Source organism: Macrotis lagotis, chromosome 1 (genome assembly GCF_037893015.1).
Source record: "Macrotis lagotis isolate mMagLag1 chromosome 1, bilby.v1.9.chrom.fasta, whole genome shotgun sequence".
NCBI classification, from domain to species: domain Eukaryota; kingdom Metazoa; phylum Chordata; class Mammalia; order Peramelemorphia; family Peramelidae; genus Macrotis; species Macrotis lagotis.
Window position 1 is genome coordinate 322,440,423 of NC_133658.1, and position 21,459 is coordinate 322,461,881.

Below are 21,459 nucleotides of genomic sequence, written 5' to 3' on the forward strand. Positions count from 1 at the left end.
GATCAACAATTACTTTGGAGAGAGCAGTCTCAGTTGAATGGTGGAGTTGGAGAGGGTTTAGAAAAGTCTGAGGCGAGAGAAAGTGAGGCACAAAGTATAGAAAAGCTTTTCAAGGAGTTTAGTTAAAGAAGGAAAAGATATACAATAGCTATTAAGAAAGACAGGAGAAGGGGCCGCTAGGTGGTGCAATGGATAAAGCACCGGCCCTGGAGTCAGGAGTACCTGGGTTCAAATCTGGTCTCAGACACTTAATAATTACCTAGCTGTGTGGCCTTGGGCAAGCCACTTTACCCCATTTGCCTTGCAAAAAAATCTTAAAAAAAAAAGAAAGACAGGAGAATCAAGTAAGATTTTTGTTAAGGATAGGGGAAATAATTTGTGTGTGAATGCTTGTGGTATATATGGTATGTATGTGTGTACATGAGTGTCAGGAAAGAAGGAGTTAATAGATAAGGAAAGACTAAAGAGATATGAGACTGATAATGGAAGAAATGTGTGACTGGCATAGGAGCTTCTTCAGAATTCAGTCAATACTACAGATTCTTCATACTTTGAAAAACAGACAGACACAGACATACTGAAGTTTCTTTACCATTACAGATACACAGTGATCCCCTGAGAACATTCATGGTTTGAGTTCTTCACACAGTCACAAATGGATTTTTTGAGAAGAGAGATAAAATGCAGGTTCTCCATACAGATTTAAAATGGGTACATCAATACAAAGACATTGTGGGTTCTTCAGAATACACAAATACACTGTGGATTCTCTATAAACAGATATAGATATAATAAGGTTATTTTTAAAAACAGACATACTTAAGATTCTTTAGAATACATAGATTTTCATGCAGATACAGACACATAGGGAGTCCTTCTGAAAGGTTCTTCACAGAGGGATATGAGATTCTTCACTCATACACATACAGCTGGATTCTTCAAAAACACACAGTCACAATGAAGTTTCTTTACATGAAAAGACACAATCACACAGACACAAACAATAGTGGGTTCTTCAGGACCCACAGAAACAAAGTGGGTTCTTCAGAGACCCACACACATACAAGATAAAGACATACAGGTTTTTTAGAATTAAACTGATCTGTAGAACACACACAAGGTACGTCACAAATATACCAACTCAAGTCAAATTACAAGTCCTTCACAGACACACTAGATCTCTAAAACACTGACAGATAGCAGGATATTCATTCATAAAAACAGAGAGGATTCTTCACACAGACAAAAAGCATATTGTTCACAAAGAGACACTGTAGCTTCTTCACAAAGACACTCTATAGGTGATCTACAGTCAGATGTACTGAATGTTTTTCACACACAAGACGACAGGCTGTAGATTCCATGTGCAGGTACACTGTTTGATTTTTTCCAAAGGGAAAAAGATAAGTTCTTCAGAATAAAAACACAGTATGACTTTTCAAAATGCACTCATATACACACAATGGGGTCTTCAGAAACAGAGACATACAAGACACAGGCACACAACTATTCTTCAGGCCATACACAGGCTTCTATACAGACACATACCGAATACTCAGAGAGAGGGGTCTTCACAGACATGCATATTGTGTTTTTTCACATGTTCTTTACACGGACACACAGATAGAGACATATTTCAGGTGTGACAGATATAGTTATCCTATGGGTTTGTCACCATAGAAAAAGTAACAATATGAATTTTTCACAATCAGACATATTTCTGCCTCTTCGCACAGAAACAAAACATAACTTGGGCTTTTCACACACACACACACAAACACACACACACACACATAAGAGGGTCATTAGAGTAAAGGAAAAATTTTGGGTTCTTCACATACAAATATAGGACATAAAGCCAGTTTTTCAGAAAAAATAAGCACAGAAGATACACACACACACACACACACACACACACACACACACACACACACACATCAGGTTCTTTAGAGACAGTTATGGTGATAGTTGTCCTTCATTCTTTTTAGATGACCATAACATCAGTGAGGTAATGCTACAACAAACACATGAACTGAATTTGAGTTAAGGGGTATTGTGCTAAGTCATCAACTTCACTTTCTCCTCCAGAGTCATCTGGGTTTTAGTGAATCAGGACCACTGGAGATGGCCCTGGATGCAAGGGAATCAGGGTTAAGTGACTTGCCCAAGATCACACAGCTGTCTGTGGCAAGATTTGAACCCCTGTCCTTCTGATTTCAAGGCCAGTGCTCTATCTGCACTATCAGACATATTGCAGCCTAACAGACATGGTGCACCTAACTGCCCTTCTTTAGAGACAAAAGGACCCAGGACAAACTTACAGCTTTTCCTCAAATCAAAGTCACACATCATGGTTTTTATAGACAGGCACATACAAAAGACATTGACAGTCACATGTGTTCTTGAGAACACAGGTTCAGTGGGTTTACATACAATATGCACTCATAAAGTTGTTTTTCAGATAGCAAGTTCTTCAGACACAAGACAAACATCTATTCTTCAGAACACACAGATTCAGCAGGTTCTTTGCAGACAGATACATCCACAACTCATAACTAGTCAAGCCATTGTTTTTCACACAGATCCAAAGGATTCTTCAGAGGTACACATGAACACACATCATGCACATAAGTTAATCCTCGGAAAAAACAGAAAAAGATATGGATATACCTTTAGAAAAAGAGACATACAACAGAGGTCTTCACAGACACAAAAAGACAACATAGACAGTTGTTCTTTATGAAACAGCTTGTTCTCTAAAACACACAAACTCAGTGGCAAATACGTTACTTTTCCTGAAAGATGCACATATGATAGAATTCATAGATACACAAATCCCAGGCACACAACTGGATGGTTGGCTGGATGGTTCTTGTACTTCGTTATTGAAGGCAACTATGTTAGAGACAAGTTACAGTGTGTCTGACTGTGGTTGATCAGATCAATACAAGTTTGGAATGCTCTATCCCAGAATGGGAACAAATACTCTGTGAACATGTGGAATGCTTTTTCTATACTTCCGCCATCTCATATTTCCTTTGAACTATACTCAGAGTACAATAACATTCTAATGAGAGCATGGCATGATAGATAGTCCGGTGCTAATCTCTCCCAAGCTGCACAATCAATTCCAAAGTTCTTAAGAGAGAGCTGAGAGACTTCAGTGTCCCTTCTAATGACCCTGTCTTGTGAGTGCTTGCACAGTGTGAGTTCACCATTAAAGTTTTTTTGGCAAGCATATATTGGGTATTCGAACAATGTGGCCAGCCCACTTGAGTTGCACTCTCTGTACTAATATCTGAATGTCTGGCAGTTTAGCCCAAGAAAGGACCTCAGTGTTTGATAACTTATCCTACCAGATGATCTTTAGAATCTTCCTAAGACAATTTAAATGGATGTGATTCAGTTTCCTGACATGGTGATGGTAGACTATCCAAATTTCAGAGATACATAACAATGAGATCAGCAAAACAATTCTGTAGACCTTCAGTTTGGTAGTCGGTCTAACACCTCTTCTCTCCTACACTTTCTTTTGGGACCTCCCAAACACTGAGATAGTTCCAGCAACACATGTAGTATCAACCTCATTATCCCTGGAAAGTACCAAGAAATTAAAATGCCAAAGTAAATATGGATGGTGTGATGCTGGCTGATGGAGCACCTGTGTTTTATTGATCTTAATTGTTAGGCCAAAATTATTACAAATAGCAGAGAATTGACCCCTACTTTGTTGCACCTCAGCTTCAGAAGCTGCTTGGAGTGCACAATCATTTGCAAATAGAAGATCATGCACCAATACTTCTTTCACTTTGGCCTTGGCTTGAAGCCCTTTCAAGTTGAAGAATTTACCAATGATGTGGTAGCTGACCTTGATGCTGAGTTCATCCTTTTTTATAACATGACTGAAACATCATACTAAAAAGCATGGGAGCAAGAATACAAACTTTTTTCACTCCATTGGTAAATTGTGAGAGCACCGACTACTATCCAGAACCTGGGCAAACATGCCATCATGACATGGACATGCAATACTAATGAACTTCTTTTGCAACCAAATTTTAACAAAATTTTCCATAAGATATACAACAGACCTCTGTTCTGTTCCTAGCATTTTTTCTGGAGTTGTCAGGCAGCAAATATCATATTGACTCTTCCTCAACCTCTTCTGAAGCCACACTGGTTCTCAGTCAGGTGACTATCTTTCATATTAATGATGACTCTGGCAATAATCTTGCCAGCAATAACTAGGAAAGAAACACCCCTGTGATTGTCAAAGGACAATCTATTCCCTTTAGCTTTATAGAGATGGACAGTGGAAGCACCCTTGAATTCTTGGGGGATAACATTGTCTTGCCTTATAACCTGGAAAATTTTAGTCAGCTTTTCTATGAGTAAGGGACTTTCTGACTTGGAAATCTCATCTGGAATAGAATCAGCACCAAGTTCTTTGCCACTTGAAGGGAGCCTAATGGTATTCAAAACCTTGCCTTCAGTTGGAACTTCAGCTAGAGACAGACTGACTTCCATTTGAGGCAAATGGTCAATGGCTTCTCATTGATTGATGTTAGTCTATTAAGAACAGTATCTTTCTAGAATATGTCCCTATTATAATTATGTGATTTCATCAACACTGTGTAGTTGAAATATACCATATGACTTTGGCACATAAATCATAAAAGTACTTTGGATTATTACTATCACATAAAAATGAATTTCATCTGCCTTTTTACTTAATCAAGAATTCTGAATCTCTTTAAGTTTTATTTGTATTTTACTTTTGATGGAATTAAATGCTACTTTCTAAGAAATGGATGAACTGTCCTGCAGAGTTCTCATTTTTCATTTAGCAGCTTCTGTATTCCCCATCATTTTCATCAAACCAGTCTTGATGTTTGGGAGTGTTCTGACACTGTATGAGCATTCTTCAGAACACACTCACACAGCTGATTCTTCAGAACACAAATATACAATGACTTCCTCATCGACAAAAAAACACCAGACAACTGATTTTTCAGAGTACAGACAATACTGTCTTCATCTCTCTCTCTCTCTCTCTCTCTCTCTCTCTCTCTCTCTCTCTCTCTCTCACACACACACACACACACACATACACAACAAGACACAGAAAGTAGTTTCTCCAAACATATTTTTCTGATATTTAGAAAAAAGAGAAATGTACAAGACACAGGCACACTGGGTGATTCTCTATGGCATAAATAAATATAAATATAAATATAAATATATATATATATATATATATATATACACACACACACACACACAGTCACACATTGGGATAAGACCATTGTGCCATTGTGTATTATAAATACTAAGAAAACTAGGAATAAACAGACTTTTCCTTAAAATGATATCTGGTATCTGTCTAAAACCAAGAATTAGGTTTATTTGTCATAAGGATAAATTAAAATACTTTCCAGTTAAATCAGGAGTATCACAAGGATGCCCATTGTCACCACTATATGACACAGTACTAAAAATTCTGGTCATAGCAATAAGACAAGAAAAATAAATTAAGGAAATAAGCACTGGTAAAGAAGAAATCAAGTTAGCACTTTTTTTGTAGATGGTATGATAATGTTACTTAAAGAAAACAAGAGAGTCAATCAAAAATTAACTGAAACAAAATCTTTCAGAAAGATTTCAGTATATAAAATATATAAACAGAAATCATTAGAATTTCAGCAGGAAGAGTTAGAAAAAATAAATTCCATTAAAAATAACTACAGAATGAATAAAATATATACCAAAACATGAAAGTACAACATGAATACAACCACAAAACTTTTTCACAGAAATAGACAATAACAACAACAACAACAACAACAACAATAATAATAAAGAAAATTCATTCCTCAAAGGCAGGAAGTCAGTATAATAAAAAAGAAAATAATACCTAAAGTAATTTATTTATTCAATGCCATATCATATCAAACTACCAAAAGTTTATTTTATGGAATTAGAAATAAATAACAAAATTTATATAAATGCAAAATAAGTCAAAGGAAAAAATATTTTAAGTGAGAATGAAAGGGGCCTCTCAGTATCAGATCTAAAACTACATTACAAAATAGTATTATAATCAAAACATCTTGGTACTGGTTTAAAAAACAGATCAATTAGTGGACTAGATTAGAAAGCAAACAAACCTAATAGCCAAGTATTCTATAAATACAAAGACACTAGATTCTGGGTAAGGATTCATTATTTGATTAAAACTCCTGGAAAAGCTGGACCCATAGTAAGAAATTTAACAAACACCTCACCAAGAAAAGCTTCAAAAGGATAGGTGATATGGATATAAAAAGTTACTTCATAAACAAATTTGAGAAACAAACAAAAAATTACCTATCAAATCTAGGCTTGTAGGAAAATTTCTTAGAAGAAAAAGAACCACTTCCCAATTGGTAAATGGTCTAAATATATGAAAAGGCAGTTCTTAAGAGTTCTTTAATAGAGAAATGTAAATTAAAGTAATTCTGAAGTACTACTTCACAGCCATCAGATTGACAAAGCTGATTAAAAAAAATTATAAAGGTTGGAAAGATTATGGGAAAAACAGGCACAATGAGATACTAATGGGACAAACTACTCTGGAATGTTCTGGAATTAAACACAAAAGTTAAACACAAAAGTTAATAAACAGCATTATGTCTTTTGACCCAGCTATAGCACTGCTAGGTATAGGTCACTACAAAGTATTCAAAGAGATCATACAAAGAGGAAGGAGGTCCTATAGATACAAAAAGCAGTTCCTTTAGTGATAGCAAAAAAACCAAACAAACTAAGGGGAAATGGAAAATAAGGGGGATGGCCATCAACTGGGGAATGAATTGTGATACATGAATTTAAGAGAATACTATTATATTGTAAAAAAAAATTGTTGATTTCAAAAATGTTGAATGGATATGATGCTGAGTGAGACAAAATCAGAATAATTCATATTAAAACACCAATATAAAAATGAACAATTATGAAGATTCATATAAACTGATGAAAAATAATTCAGAAGAGAATCTGAACAGTATAGTAACAACACTGTAAAAACAAGTCTGAAATCTCTAAGAATTATGATAAATGCAATGATCATCTATGATCCCAAATAGGCAAATGGACAAGACACAGGCACACAGCTGGTGTCTGAGAGCATACCCCATATATCCAAAGCACAGATTTCATAGAAATACAAACAAAACACAGATATTACAGCTGACTTTTCAGTGCACAGACAATATGATGGCTTCTTCATACACATTTTACATATATATACATACACACATATACATATACATATATATATATATATACATACATACACACACACACACATAAAACAAACATAAAACTATTTCTTCGGAGCATTCACCAAAGTCAGTGAGGGTTATTTATACATATAAAGACTCACAACAATGTCAAAATTGACACCAATTCTTCAAACACAGAAAAAGACAACAACATAGGTATACTTCAGATTTTCAGATTTAAAAAAAAAATCCCATTGTGGGTTTTTTCATATTTAAAAAAACACAGCAGGTTTCTCAGTGAGTAGAATATTCCCAATAAAATCATTTCAGGGTTAATATTCCTAGTGAAGCCCTCTCAGGGTTAAGAATTATTAAAGAAAGAACAAACTATTATTCTTAAAATATTTCTAGAAGAAAAACCCTTGTATTACAAACAGGTGGCTCACTCCCCCAACTTTTGATAAGACTACTTTTCCCATGAGAAAAACCTTGCATTTCAAAGAAGCTCATAAGTCCTCTCTTGTTTGATGATAAGTAGACTGTTCCTAGACCTTGCATTCCAAGAAAAGTTACATTACTTCAATAAGATAGTTATCATCCTGAAAGTTATTCTCACTATCTGGATGGTGAGGTAATATTTTATGAAAACCTTTCATTCTTTTCTTTGGTCCTGGGGTAGATTTTCACAAATAGAATGTAACTCTAAAGACTAACCAATGAGTAAACAGAGAGGGATGATAGGGAGGAGAAGGGGCTCACATTAAACCATTTAATCTTGCTTGATTGCCAATTCGAGGCAGCTCCTTAATCTTCACTACCTTTGTGAGACTCAGAGTGTGCCCTTTTCTCAAGAAAAGCCAAAATAAACTTTATTTATTTATTTTTGCTCAGAAGAGTCTCTAATATTTTTTCTTTTTAGTTTTTTTGCAAGGCACTGGGGTTAAGTGGCTTGCCCAAGGCCACACAGCTAGGTAATTATTAAGTGTCTGAGGCCAGATTTGAACTCAGGTACTCCTGACTCCAGGGCCAGTATTCTATCCACTGTGTCACCTAGCCTCCCCAGAGTCTCTATTATTTTTTTAAGTGCATTTTTATCCCACACAATTTGGTTCCCTGACCAGGAATTAACCCCCTCCTTAAGACTCTTGGACACACACACACACACACACACACACACACACACACACACACAAAAACAAGCAGGTGGCATGCTGGAAATTGTCAGCAGCTTGTGATTTAGTACCGAGGCAGATCCCTTGAGGAGCAAGGGAAGAATCCCAAAGAGAGACTTAGTTTGAACAAAATTGTAAGTCAGAGGACCTCCAGAGGCAGCACTACAAGGGAGACACCCTACCACAGGAGAAGACCTAGAGACAGTGCCATGGTCCAGTAAGTTTGTGTACATAAGCCCAGGTGTAGGCCTGGGTGACCCAACCCTTGTCGCCTCCATAAAATCAAATCTGGGGATTGAATTTGATGGGAGCATAAAAAAGGGCAGGGGTGGAAATACTCCAAAGCAATTAATACAATTTGCAGGGAGAGATTCCAAAGAAGTCCGAGTGGTTAGAGGCCGTAGGCACAAGACAGAAGGGTCCAGAAGTGTTGGTTTGAGAGCTCTAGGGTCTTCACTTAATAATGGGGAAGAAAAAAGGGAAAAGTGCAGAAAATGATAAAATGCTGTTGACTTTTTCTCTTCCCTGCTTCTTCACTGTGCTTTTGTTGCCAGAATGCTTTCTACTCTTCCCACCCCCCTTTCTGCTTCTTTTCTCTGGGGCACTTGCCTGTTTTGTTTTTGTTTTTTTGTTTTTGTTTTTGTTTTTTTGGGTTTTTTTTTTTTTTTTTGGTTTGTTATCTCTCAACTTTGGGAGGGAAACAGGAGTAAAAAGGGAATTTATTAAGAAAAAGGACTAATTAATAATAGAATTGTTTCATGAAGACTTAGTAAAACAAGTGTTAAAAGGGACCTTATTTTGCAGTGAAAGAGACAGGAAAGACAATGAAAATTATCAAATATGTTAAATAAAGAAATCATAGAAAAAAGTGCTATTTTAATTTGAGGAAGTTTTGGGGAAGTAAATTCCAGAAAGCCAAGAGAGTCAGGTTAATTCTAAAGTATATAATTTTGTAACAAGAAATGCCAGAAAAGGGAAACTAAATAGTTAATCTTTTACCAGAATGATGTGGTAACATAGTTTCAGTCTATTAGTATAGATTCTGGTAATATTAGTTATTACAGAGAGTAATGGAACAAGTGGGGACCTAAGAACAGAAGAATCCCCAAGAAAGATTTTGGACCTGCCTCTTTATATGAAAACTTATATGGTTTATTCTATCTGAAGACGGGAGCAGGTGATATTCCAATTAGGCTGTGAGGTTTTTTTGAGTAGCTGTTTGCCTTTTCAAAAGTTTTACCAGTTAAAATTGAGAAGTGTTACACATTAAATCCTTTTAATAGGAAACGTATTGTAGAAAGTGGAATCATGTCTGTGGTTTATATAGCTAGTTTAGAATAGTATTAACTACAGTCAAAAAGAGTTATGAAAAAGAATAGTGGAACAGAATATTAAGGGGAAATATAAGTTGTATAGTCTAAGTAAGAGGTTCTGAAAGTACTGGGAAGAGAATCAAGGCATATAGACTACTGGGGTTTTTGAACCATTTGTTAAGTATGGAAATTGCTTAAAACATGTAGACACTTGAGCAGGTGTGATATTATATAAGTTAAAAGGAATGATTTAGGGATTTTGGGAGCCTTGGAAGTTGATTTAAAAATCAATGGGAAAAAAAAAAGGATAGTACAGAAAGCTAAAAGTTCAAATGGAGATAAATGTTTAAATGAGGTTGGGGTAATTTGAAAATTGCATTAAACTACCAGGTTTGCAATATCTGGAAGTGAATTTATTGGAAAAGTGATAAACCCAATAAAATGAAAAGTGTGATATGAAAGCAATTGCTAGGTAAAAGTTAATTTTTTTATTATGTTATCATTGATTCTATAATGTGCTAATTTTTCATACAAAGTAATCTGAAGATAAATGTAAACTGAATTAAGGGGTTTGTAAAGAAAAAAAGTTTGTTTTTTTTTATTCAAAGGCTGGGAGTCTGACAAAACTATTGTCAAGCAAAGTCTGTGAGTTATGTGCTCTTAATCAAGCTTTAGAATTACTAAACAAGGAAAAGGTAATATTTTACACCGATACAAAATATGCTTAGGGTTCGTGTATATGGAAAAAAAATCTGGGGTAAGTAAGTAATGATAAACAGTAAAGGTAAAGAATTAGTACATATTGATTTAATATCTCAAATTGAGGGAAATTTCCAATTCCCAGAACATAAAATGTTCTAATATTAAGAAATGTTGGTCATTAAGAACAGAAAACTCTTATAAGTTAAAGCATTGAGAAGTTAGAATTGCACTGATAAAGATGAAAAGAATTTGCAAACATTTTAGGCTTTGAAAAGAAAATGATTTAAGGTTATTTTGAATATGGCTTTTAGAATTTATGAGAAGGGGGCAACTAGGTGGCAGTGGATAAAGTACTGGCCCTGGAGTCAGGAGTACCTGGGTTCAAATCCGGTCTCAGACACTTAATAATTACTTAGCTGTGTAGCCTTGGGCAAGCCACTTAACCCCATTTGCCTTGTCAAAATCTAAAAAAAAAAAAAAAGAAAAAAGAATTTAAGAGTATGAAGAAAAAATCTTATAATTACAATTATAAAAAGGGATTTTTAGCAACAACTGATCTTGAGAATTTTACTGTGTTGCAGAATTCCAGGGGAGTAAAGGGAATATACATGAAATTGAAATATGTAGTGAATAATTAGTAAAATTTTTATAAGAATAGATTCAAACAACTTTTTTTGAGAATTTAAAATTGTGTTGCTATAGTGAATAATGAATGGAGTTTTAACCTATCACATTTGTAAAGATTTGTTATGAGAAAACTGGGAAAACTGGAGAATACCTTGCCAATAGGTTATATCTCTCAAGGTCTTTTTTGGCTCAGAGAATTTGTGAAAGGCTTTGTTTTCTCATCTCATGTTTATAAAAGGGAATATCTATATGTAACACTAATATAGCTTATTATCTGTTATTTAAGAAGAAGAAATTATATATGTAAATGTAACACTGGCATGGGTAAAAAGTGTACATTGGGGTTTTGAAATTATCATATGTATAAGACTAAATTCATGGAGAATCTTATTTTCTTTGTTTTGAAAATATGAATGTATTTGGAAGAAGAGATAAATAAGCTTATAAAGCATAAATTCAGAAGAGGTTTGTGTGTTAAAAGATACTTAACTATAAGGTTAACTTTAAGAGAACCTGCTGTTTTGTTTTGCTTTAAGAGAATGAAATGTCATGTGGATTAAGAATTTTTTTTTTCATTTTTTCAAGGCAATAGGGTTAAGTAGTTTGCCCAAGGCCATATAACTAGGTAATTAATAAGTGTTTGAGGCTGGATTTGAACTCAGGAACTCCTGACTCCAGGGCCGGTGCTCTATCCACTGTGCCACCTTGCTGCCCCTAGATTAAGAATTTAATGTTTAAATTTTAAAGAAGTAAAATTGCAGATTTCTTCCCCCATATTAAATGCAGATTCAGGATAGTGTATAAGAGATTGGGAGGTATATCTTAACTGCAAGATACACTTTCAATAATGTTGAATAAATGTGAGGGGCTTTGGAAAATGATTAGGAAATTAAAAATTATATAACCCCAATTAGATGACTTATCAATGAGTAAGATGTTGAAGAGTGTTTTCAAACACGTGATCTACTTTTGGAAATATAAACTATTTTACTGTAATGATGTCAAACCTGGAATTAATGATTGCTTGCTTGTAGAGATAATGAGGGAAATAATCAAAGGTCATGACCCTCTGGGGTCCCTGAAATTTTTAAATGATCTATCAGACCTTGCTATAGATCTATAGGTCCAGGTATAAATGTAATAATGGAAAGATTGTTTTGGAAAATCTAAATATGTTATACTTATTACTGTTTTGTTAAATTTAGAGACCCTTAAGATAATTCTAATGATTGAATGAATTTTGCAAAGTAATAATTTATATTTCAAATTTGTATTGGCTAATAATTAAACAAGTTTATTATGGAGAATTGTTTGTATAAGAACTTGCCAATTATGTGTGTGTGTGTGTGTGTGTGTGTGTGTGTGTGTGTGTGTGTGTGTGTATGTTTATAAACTGGAATTTTTGTGGTTATATGCATATATATATGTATGTATGTATATACACATTTATAATCTCAAAGTTGTAGTTGTTTGCTTTGAAGTAAAAGCACCTGAGCAACATGGGAGAGAAAATAATGATAATAATTTGTGATTTTTTTTCTGTGACAATCTCTGGCTAATTGCTATGTGAGAATTCTTAGAACAATCTCCTAGCCAAAGGAGGTATTTATTTACTGTAATACAGCAGGCCAACCAAGAAGCCTCTAATATACCATCTTAATCCAGAAATAAAACAGATATTTCAGACAAAGGGAAGTTTGTCTGCAAATTAGAAATTAGTGCTCCCAGGAGGATAGGCCTTCTAGTTGAATTATGAAACATACTTGTGAAGAAGTCTTTTTTTTTGTATGTCAAGGAATACTCCTGATGCTGAGAGAACTTGACTGATTTCTGAATGTTTAGAAAGTCTCCTTATTTAATGTATTATGATGACAGGGACACTCAGAGTAGATATAGGTGATATATGTGTAGGGAAAAGGGCTGATTGTGACCCCCTAATCCAGATTAGAATTAGCATTTAGTTCTTGTGAAGTGGATTCACTTGGAGATCTAATTAGATGGAATTACTATTTTAGATCATAGGACTTTTAATTGGCTGTTGTTCTGTGTCTGACATCAGGTATGATCAGCAAAGGAAGTGTTGTTGAGTCAATGCTCTCTTGAAGTCTGGGAGCCTGAAGGAGGTTTGGACACTACATAGGTGACAGGTATATTGGGAGGAAAAAGTTTAAGGGGTGGTTTTTCAGAGCAACCTGAGTTTGGACCCTTTTAACTTGACTACCCCAAATGTGACATTTGAATAATATCTCACCAAATAAATCTAAAATGTGACTTAAGGCATTTGACTATCTACATGACCTCTGCCTGGAAAATGACACTCAAAATTATATCTATAAAGGAATTTTCCTTTGATGTCCTGGATCTTTTTAGTAAACTGCTAAAGGTCAATCTGAAATAGAAATTTTAGGTCAAGTGGAGTTTAATAGCTAGCTAGCTAGGGCAGCATGTGGTTTTAACCTCAACTGTTAGCTATATGTTTTTAGAAGAATTAAGATTCTTTTATATTAATTTGTGCTAGGGAAAAGGATATTTAGGTAAGAAGAATAAAGAAGTTCTATAATCTCAAGATACACTTCTGTGCAGTAGCAATTTCAAGTTCTACTTTAAGAAGGGAATGTAAGTCAATTGAGTATATCAGAAGAATAATCACTTCTAGTTTAGTTAAGAAAAATTTTGGGAAGAAAGAAGAATTTATTTTAGTTAAGGATGCTCAAGTTATTTTAATAAAGAGAAAGAGATTAAAGCTATTTGTATGTCATTTGCTGGACACTTTTTGTACAAAGATGGTCATCTAATATAAATGTTATAAGCTCAAGTTAACTTGATAATTTTCAACACATTCACTTGTGAAGTGAACAATGATGGAAATTGTATTTTTATTTAAGTATGTATATCAATGTGACAATGAATAAGGCTTTAGAATTTTATGGTCTAATGATGAAAATATGAGTCTGTCTGACAAGATGTTGTGTTAAGAAGTTCCTTTACCAGAAGAAGAGATCTCAACAAATCATCCAAATTGGAGATTGGAATGGACTCTGCAGATACAGAAAGATATTGAATGTCTTCATGAAAAAAGAGAGAAACCAGATGAGTTCATCTTCCTCCATTGTATCTATGTGTGTGTATGGGTTGTTTGGTCAGGGATCCAAGAAGATGATAGGTCCCAAGTGGACAGGAAGAGAGAATAAAACCTGAGAGGGTATCAAGGATAGTGTGAGAGGACATCAGATGCCAAATATATATGTATATATATTTAAAATAAAAGAGGAGGGATTGAGTGGAATATTACCAATAAAACCATTTCAGGGTTAATATTCCTAGTGAAGCCCTCTCAGGGTTAAGAATTATTAAAGAAAGAACAAACTATTATTCTTAAAATATTCCTAGAAGAAATCCCCTTATATTCCAAACAGGTGGCTTACTCTCTTAACTTTTGATAAGACTACTTTTCCCATGAGAAAAATCTTGCATTCCAAAGAAGCTCATAAGACTCCTCTTGTTTGATGATAAGTAGACTGTTCCTAGACCTTGCATTCCAAGACAAGTTACATTACTTCAATAAGATAGTTATCATCCTGAAAGTTATTCTCACTATCTGGATGGTGAGGTAATATTTTATGAAAACCTTTCATTCTTTTCTTTGGTGCTGGGGTAGATTTTCACAAGTAAAAAGTAACTCTAAAGACTAACCAATGAGTAGACAGAGAGGGATGATAGGGAGGAGAAGGGGGTCACATTAAGCCATTTAATCTTGCTTGACTGCCAATTCGAGGCAGCTCCTTAATCTTCACTACCTTTGTGAGACTCAGAGTGTGCCCTTTTCTCGAGAAAAGCCAAAATAAACTTTTTTTTTTTTGGTCAGAGGAATCTCTATATTTTTTAAGTGGATTTTTATCCCACACATCAGAATACCCAGACAGTAAAAAGTCCTTCAGAAACACATCATAGTTTCTTAAGAACATAGACATATGCCATGGGTTCTTCAACAACAAAATATAAGAGTTTTTCCATACATACAGACTCAAGATGAGTTCTTCAGTACACTCAGTTACATTGTAGATTCTTCACCCAAAGACCTCATGCCTACACATTCATCACAAACACAATTCAGATTCTGCAAGGTCACAGACATAAGGGGTGAGTGGGTGTCTCTCACACAAAGCACAAAAAGGGCTCTTCAGAACAAATACAAGGACATAGTGTAAGGTCATCACACATACAAAAATATGCAAAAGGAAAATATACAGGTTTTTCTTAAAACCTGTGGGAGCTTCACTGGCAGACAGATACAGACATAGACACAAAGACACTGAGAATTCCTCACCATCAGACACATTCAGTGGTTCCATGAGAATACAAAGATACAGATGTCGGTTATTGATATACATATACTCTTCAATGTAGACATCCTGCACACTCACACACACACACACACACACACACACATACACATAGTCACACTATGAATTCTTTATAGACATAACAGAAACATTTATACCGTGGGATAAGGATCATAAAGAACACAAAGATATACTCTGAGTACTTCATAGTCTGGTGTTTTTAACGTGGTGTCCATGGGCCTCCAAAGAAATATCAAGGGATCCATGAACTTGGATAGGAAAAAAATTACATCTTTATTTTCACTGACTTCTAACTGAATTTTAACATTGCCTTCAATTATTTAAAACATCAATGGAAAAGGAGATGGTCCATAGGTTTCAGGCAAAGAGATTCATGGCAAAGAAAGGTTAAGAACGTCTGTCATACAATGGTCAAAGGATATGCAAAGGCAATTTACAGATGAGGAGATCAAAGCAATCCATAGTCATATGAAAAATTGCTCTAAATCATTACTTATTAGAGAACTGCAAATTAAAGCTTCTCTGAGGTACCACCTCACACCTCTCAGACTGGCCAATATGATGAGAAAGGATAATGATCATTGTTGGAAGGGTTATGGGGAATCTGGGACACTATTACATTGTTGTTGAAGCTGCGGACTCATCCAACCTTTCTGGAGAGTAATTTGGAACTATACCCAAAGGACAACAAAAATGTACATACCCTTTGATCCAGTGATATCACTACTGGGTCTATACCCTGAGGAGATGATGAAAAAGGGTAAAAACATCACTTGTATAAAAATATTCATAGCAGCCCTGTTTGTGGTGGCAAAGAATTGGAATTCAAGTAAATGTCCTTCAATTGGGGAATGGCTTAGCAAACTGTGGTATATGTATGTCATGGAACACTATTGTTCTACTAGAAACCAGGAGGAATGGGAATTCAGGGAAGCCTGGAGGGATTTGCATGAACTGATGCTGAGTGAGATGAGCAGAACCAGAAAAACACTATACACCCTAACAGCAACACGGGGTGATGATCAACCTTGATGGACTTGCTCATTCCATCAGTGCAACAATCAGGGGCAATTTGGGGCTGTTTGCAATGGAGAATACCATCTGTATCCAGAGAAAGAACTGTGGAGTTTGAACAAAGACCAGTGACTATTAACTTTAATGTAGAAAAAAACTGATATCTTATTTTCTGATCTTGTTATCTCTTATACTTGGTTTCTTCCTTAAGGATATGATTTCTCTCATCACATTCAACTGAGGGGGCAGTTAGGTGGCACAGTGGATAGAGCACCAGCCCTGGAGTCAGGAGTACCTGAGTTCAAATCCAGCCTCAGACACTTAATAATTACCTAGCTGTGTGGCCTTGGGCAACCCACTTAACCCCACTGCTTTGCAAAAAAAAAAAAAAAATCACATTCAACTGAGATCAATGTATACCATGGAACCAATGTAAAGACTAACAGAATGTCTTCTGTGGGGGGTGGAGAGGGAAGTAAGATTGGGGGAAAATTGTAAAACTCAAATAAAATCTTTAAGTACAAAAAAAAAGAATGTCTGTCATACTTAGGAAGAATGCTATTCGTTCTCTGATAAAGAGCTGATGTGATGGTGACCAGATTGAAACAATTTTTTACTTTATTTTTTGGGGGGTTTGGAGGGTGTCTTATCTTTTCTTTCACATCATGACTCTTATGGAAATGTTTTGCATGATTACACACTTATAGACTACATCAAACTGCTTGCTTTCTCAATGGGGGAGGGAGGAAAGAAGAGAATGGAATTCAAAGTTTTAAAAACAAATGTTAAAAATTGTTTTTATATGTAACTGTGGAAAATGAAATACCAAATTTTTTAAAATGTCTGTCATAGATAGGCACATGACAACACAAATGATGGATTCTTCACAAAATGGCACACATAGCCATGAATACACTGTGGGTTCCAAAATGATGCCCAGACACTAATGAGGGTTCTCCAAAGCACACAGATTCAATGTAGGTTCTCCATAAAGACAGAAACTCAAAAAGACCAACATACTGTGACTTTTTTTTTAACACAATGACACAAACTACAATAGGTTCTTTACACGTACACATTACATACAGGTACACAACAGAAGAACAAATAGAAACATAGTACTTCTCGGACATACCATGAGTTTTTCAGAGGCAGACATAATGTAGATATCCTGCACACTCACACACACAGTCACATTCTGAATTCTTTATAGCTATAAAAGAAACATTTATAACCTGGGATGTTTAGAACACAAAGATATACTACAAGCTACATGTATTAAGTAGATCATCAACATAGATACACAGAGGGTTCTTGAAAAGAAAATCATGAGGGGCTGCTGGGTGGCGCAGTGAATAGAGCACTGGTCCTGGAGTAAGGAGTACCTGAGTTCAAATCCAGCCTCAGACACTTAATAATTACCTAGCTGTGTGGCCTTGGGCAAGCCACTTAACCCTATTTGCCTTACAAAAACCTAAAAAAAAAAAATTCATGAATTGGGTTCTTCACACATAACCATAACACAGAGAGAAACATCACAGACTTAATAGAAATATCTTCATCAGGGGTTCTTCAGAACATACAGACACATCACGGATACTCCATAGACAGAAACAATCAATCACACACACACACACACACATATTGTGGTTTTCAGAATACATAGACACACTGTAGGCTCTTCAATACATGCATACAAGCAGGTTTATACCAAAGATAGGTTTGGGTTCTTCATACATATCACATGCCCTTTTACAGTCACAGACATACCAGAACATGCAGAGGGCTCTTTAGAACAAAGAGACAATGTGAGTCACTCACATAAACATATAGAGGAGTTAGGTCACAAAGTCATAATTGTGAATCCTTCCTTCACTCATAGATACACAATGGATTTTTCAGGATACAAGGACTTTTTTCCATAAACATGACACAAAACAGGTTATAACACAAAGACATACTGTGGGCTATTTAAAACACACTGACCTGTGTACTTATAGGAGCACACAATTTGTGGGTCCTCTATACATAGGTCCAGAAAACAGCATGTATGAAGCAGGTCCTTTGAACATGAAGACAATGCAGATTCTTCCTATCTACAGACCCACAATACTGACCACATATATCAACAGACATTCTGCTTGTTCTTTACTCAGATACACCTGGAACAGGTTCTGTAGAATACCAAAAAGATACAAGGAACTTTTCATAAGTACAGTAATAAAAGGTTTAACACACACACACACACACACACACACAAGATACCAACACAAATACATTGAGACCTTTTCTGACTCACTACCAACAGACAAAACACTGAGTGCTTCAGAATGCAAAGACACAGTAGGGTTCTTGACATTGATCATTCAAATAGAATTGCTGTTTTTGCACTATGTGCAAACTGAGAATTCAGAGAAAGATAAAAATGCTCCCTATCTTAAGAAGCTCAAATTTGAATAGAAAATTCAACATGTAGATAACAAGGTCAACAAGAAACAAATACAAACGATATGGGATGAAATTTCAGAGAAGAAAGTACTATCATCTGGGGGAACTAGAAAAGACCTGTGGCTTAAAGGTGAGATTTGAGTTTTGAAGCCAGAAAAACTAAAAGGTAGAGGTGAAGAGGAAGACATTCAAGCATGAAGAATTATCAGTTCAAAAGCCCTGAGGAGATGGTTAAGAATTGTACAAGAAACAGTAAATAAAGCCAGTGTAACTGGATCATAAAGTATGAAGGGACAAGGTTAGGAAGATTTATGACAGCTGATTTTACATTTGATACTGAAGGTAATAGGGAGCCACTGGAATTTATTAAGTGTGGGAGTGGTGACATAATCTACCTTACCTCTTAAGACAATCACTTTGGTATTTGAGTGAAGGACATATTAGAAAGAGGAAAAAATTTGAGGTAGGGAGATCAATTGTAAAGTTATTGCAATAATATAAGCCAGACATGATGAAGACTCGGACTGAGATAGTAGTAGAGGTATAAGTGGAGGGCGAAGGGAATGTATATCAAAAATAATGTGTAAATTAATATGATAAGTCTTGATAACTAACTAGATGTAGGAATTAAGCAAGAGTGAAGGGTAAAAGATAACACCAAGGTTGTGAGCCTGGATGAGGAGGAGAATGGTAGTCCTTTTCTTTGATAGTAATAGGGAAGAAGGGAACATTTAGGGAAGTAAGTCCTGTTTTGGCCATGACGAGGACATCTAGTTTGAAATGTCTAAAAGGCAACTGGTAATATGGAACTTTAGCTGAGAAGAGAATTCAGGGCTGTGGATATCCATATCTGGGATTCATCTGCATACAGATTTTGAACCCATGGGAGTTTATGAGATCATCATGGCAAGATAGTATACAGAAAAAAGAGAAGGGTCTAGGTCAGAAACCTGAAGGACACCCATATGACACAGATAAAGAATCAGGAGACTAAGAAGGTGCAATTGGACAGATAGGTAGGAGGAGAACCAGGAAAAAGTAGTGTCACAAAATCTTTGAGAGAAGTGAATTTTTCAGCGGCAGAGGATGATCAACAGTATCAAATATTTCAGAGGTCAAAAAGGATATGAATTGAGAAAGGGCCATTAGATTTGACAATTGAGAGATCAACTCTAACTTTGGAGAAAGCAGCTTCAGTTGAAGGATGAGGTTAGGGCACTTAGACAAGACTGGAAGAAAGGGAAGTGTAGGATCTAAAATGAAGTAGTTTAGCCTAGGAAGGGAGAAAGATGAAAGCAGGGGTCAGCTAGGTGGCGCAGTGAGGGGTCAGCTAGGTGGCACAGTAGATAGAGCACCGGCCCTGGAGTAAGGAGGATCTGAGTCCACATCTGAGCTAGCTATGTGACCTAGCAAGTCACTCTTAACCCCATTGTCTTAAATAAATAATTTTTTAAAGGGAAAAAAAGAAAGCTGAAAGCTAAAGAGAATGGTAGAATCAAGTGAAAGATTTAAGGATAAGATATATATATATATATATATATATATATATATATATATATAATATGCATTTGTAAGTATCATAGAAGGATCCAATAGATAGGGAGAAACTGAAGCTAAAGAGCAGAAATAAAATAATAATGGGGCAATTTGCTGAAGAAGATGGGAGAGGAAGGAATCAAGGATATACATACATGTCTCTCTCTCTCCATACACACCCACACACACACACAGACACACACACAGACACACACACACACACACACACACACACACAAGTAATGGTAAGAAAGAACAGCTCTTCATCAGAGATTTTATTTAGAGTGAAAAAATATCTAATAAAGGAAGAATTCTGAGTAATTTGAGATGAAGAAGAGAGGAAAAGATGGAGCTGTTAGTCAATGGTTTCCACTGTCTTGAACTCAAAGTATGAGGAATGCTATGGAGAGTTAAAGGAGGGAATGGCATAAGGTTTGGAAAACTGCAGAGACATTTGATGCATTCTTCAGAATACACACCATACACAAACATTTCTTCAGAACACAATCTTAAGAACAAATTCCCTGGTATTCTTTTCATACCAACATAGTGTGAGTTCTTCAGAATCTACACACACACACACACACACACACAAATTCTGATCCATTGCACATTCTTTGTAAACAAAGATATAGAGTAGGAGTTTCAAAACACATAGACACAGAGACAGATACACTGATCATTCTTCAAAAGTAAATGCCCAGGTAGTTTCTAGAACACAAAGACAAGGTTCAGGTTCTTCAGATATGTGTAGACATATATTGTTGATGTGTAATAGCTATTCCATATATGCATACATATCAAGAGATATATGTATATATGTATATGTATATATGTTCTTCAGAACATTCAAACCCATTGCAAGTTCTTCACACACACACAATTCTTCAAAAAAACTGAAACAACAAATTTTTTACAGTACACATTCCCACTACCGATTCTTCAAATAAAGACATGAGTTCTTTAGAAGGTTTTACACACACACACACACACACCCAACACAGAACTGTAGTGAAGATTC

The 21,459-nt window shown here is 35.5% G+C and overlaps 1 protein-coding gene across 7 annotated transcripts in view; it reads right to left on the minus strand.

Annotated features, from left to right (window-relative positions):
- The window catches only part of LOC141505582 (uncharacterized), an 89,217-nt gene that overhangs the window by 30,117 nt on the left and 37,641 nt on the right, over nt 1–21,459 (minus strand). For 4 of the 7 annotated variants that reach the window (XM_074211525.1, XM_074211520.1, XM_074211523.1 and 1 more), the window contains exon 2: nt 18,441–18,628. The exons of the other annotated variants lie outside the window; for them this stretch is intronic. The gene's annotated coding sequence lies outside the window, so the exon portion shown is untranslated. The remainder of the gene's footprint in view (nt 1–18,440; nt 18,629–21,459) is intronic. 7 annotated transcript variants of the gene reach the window in all.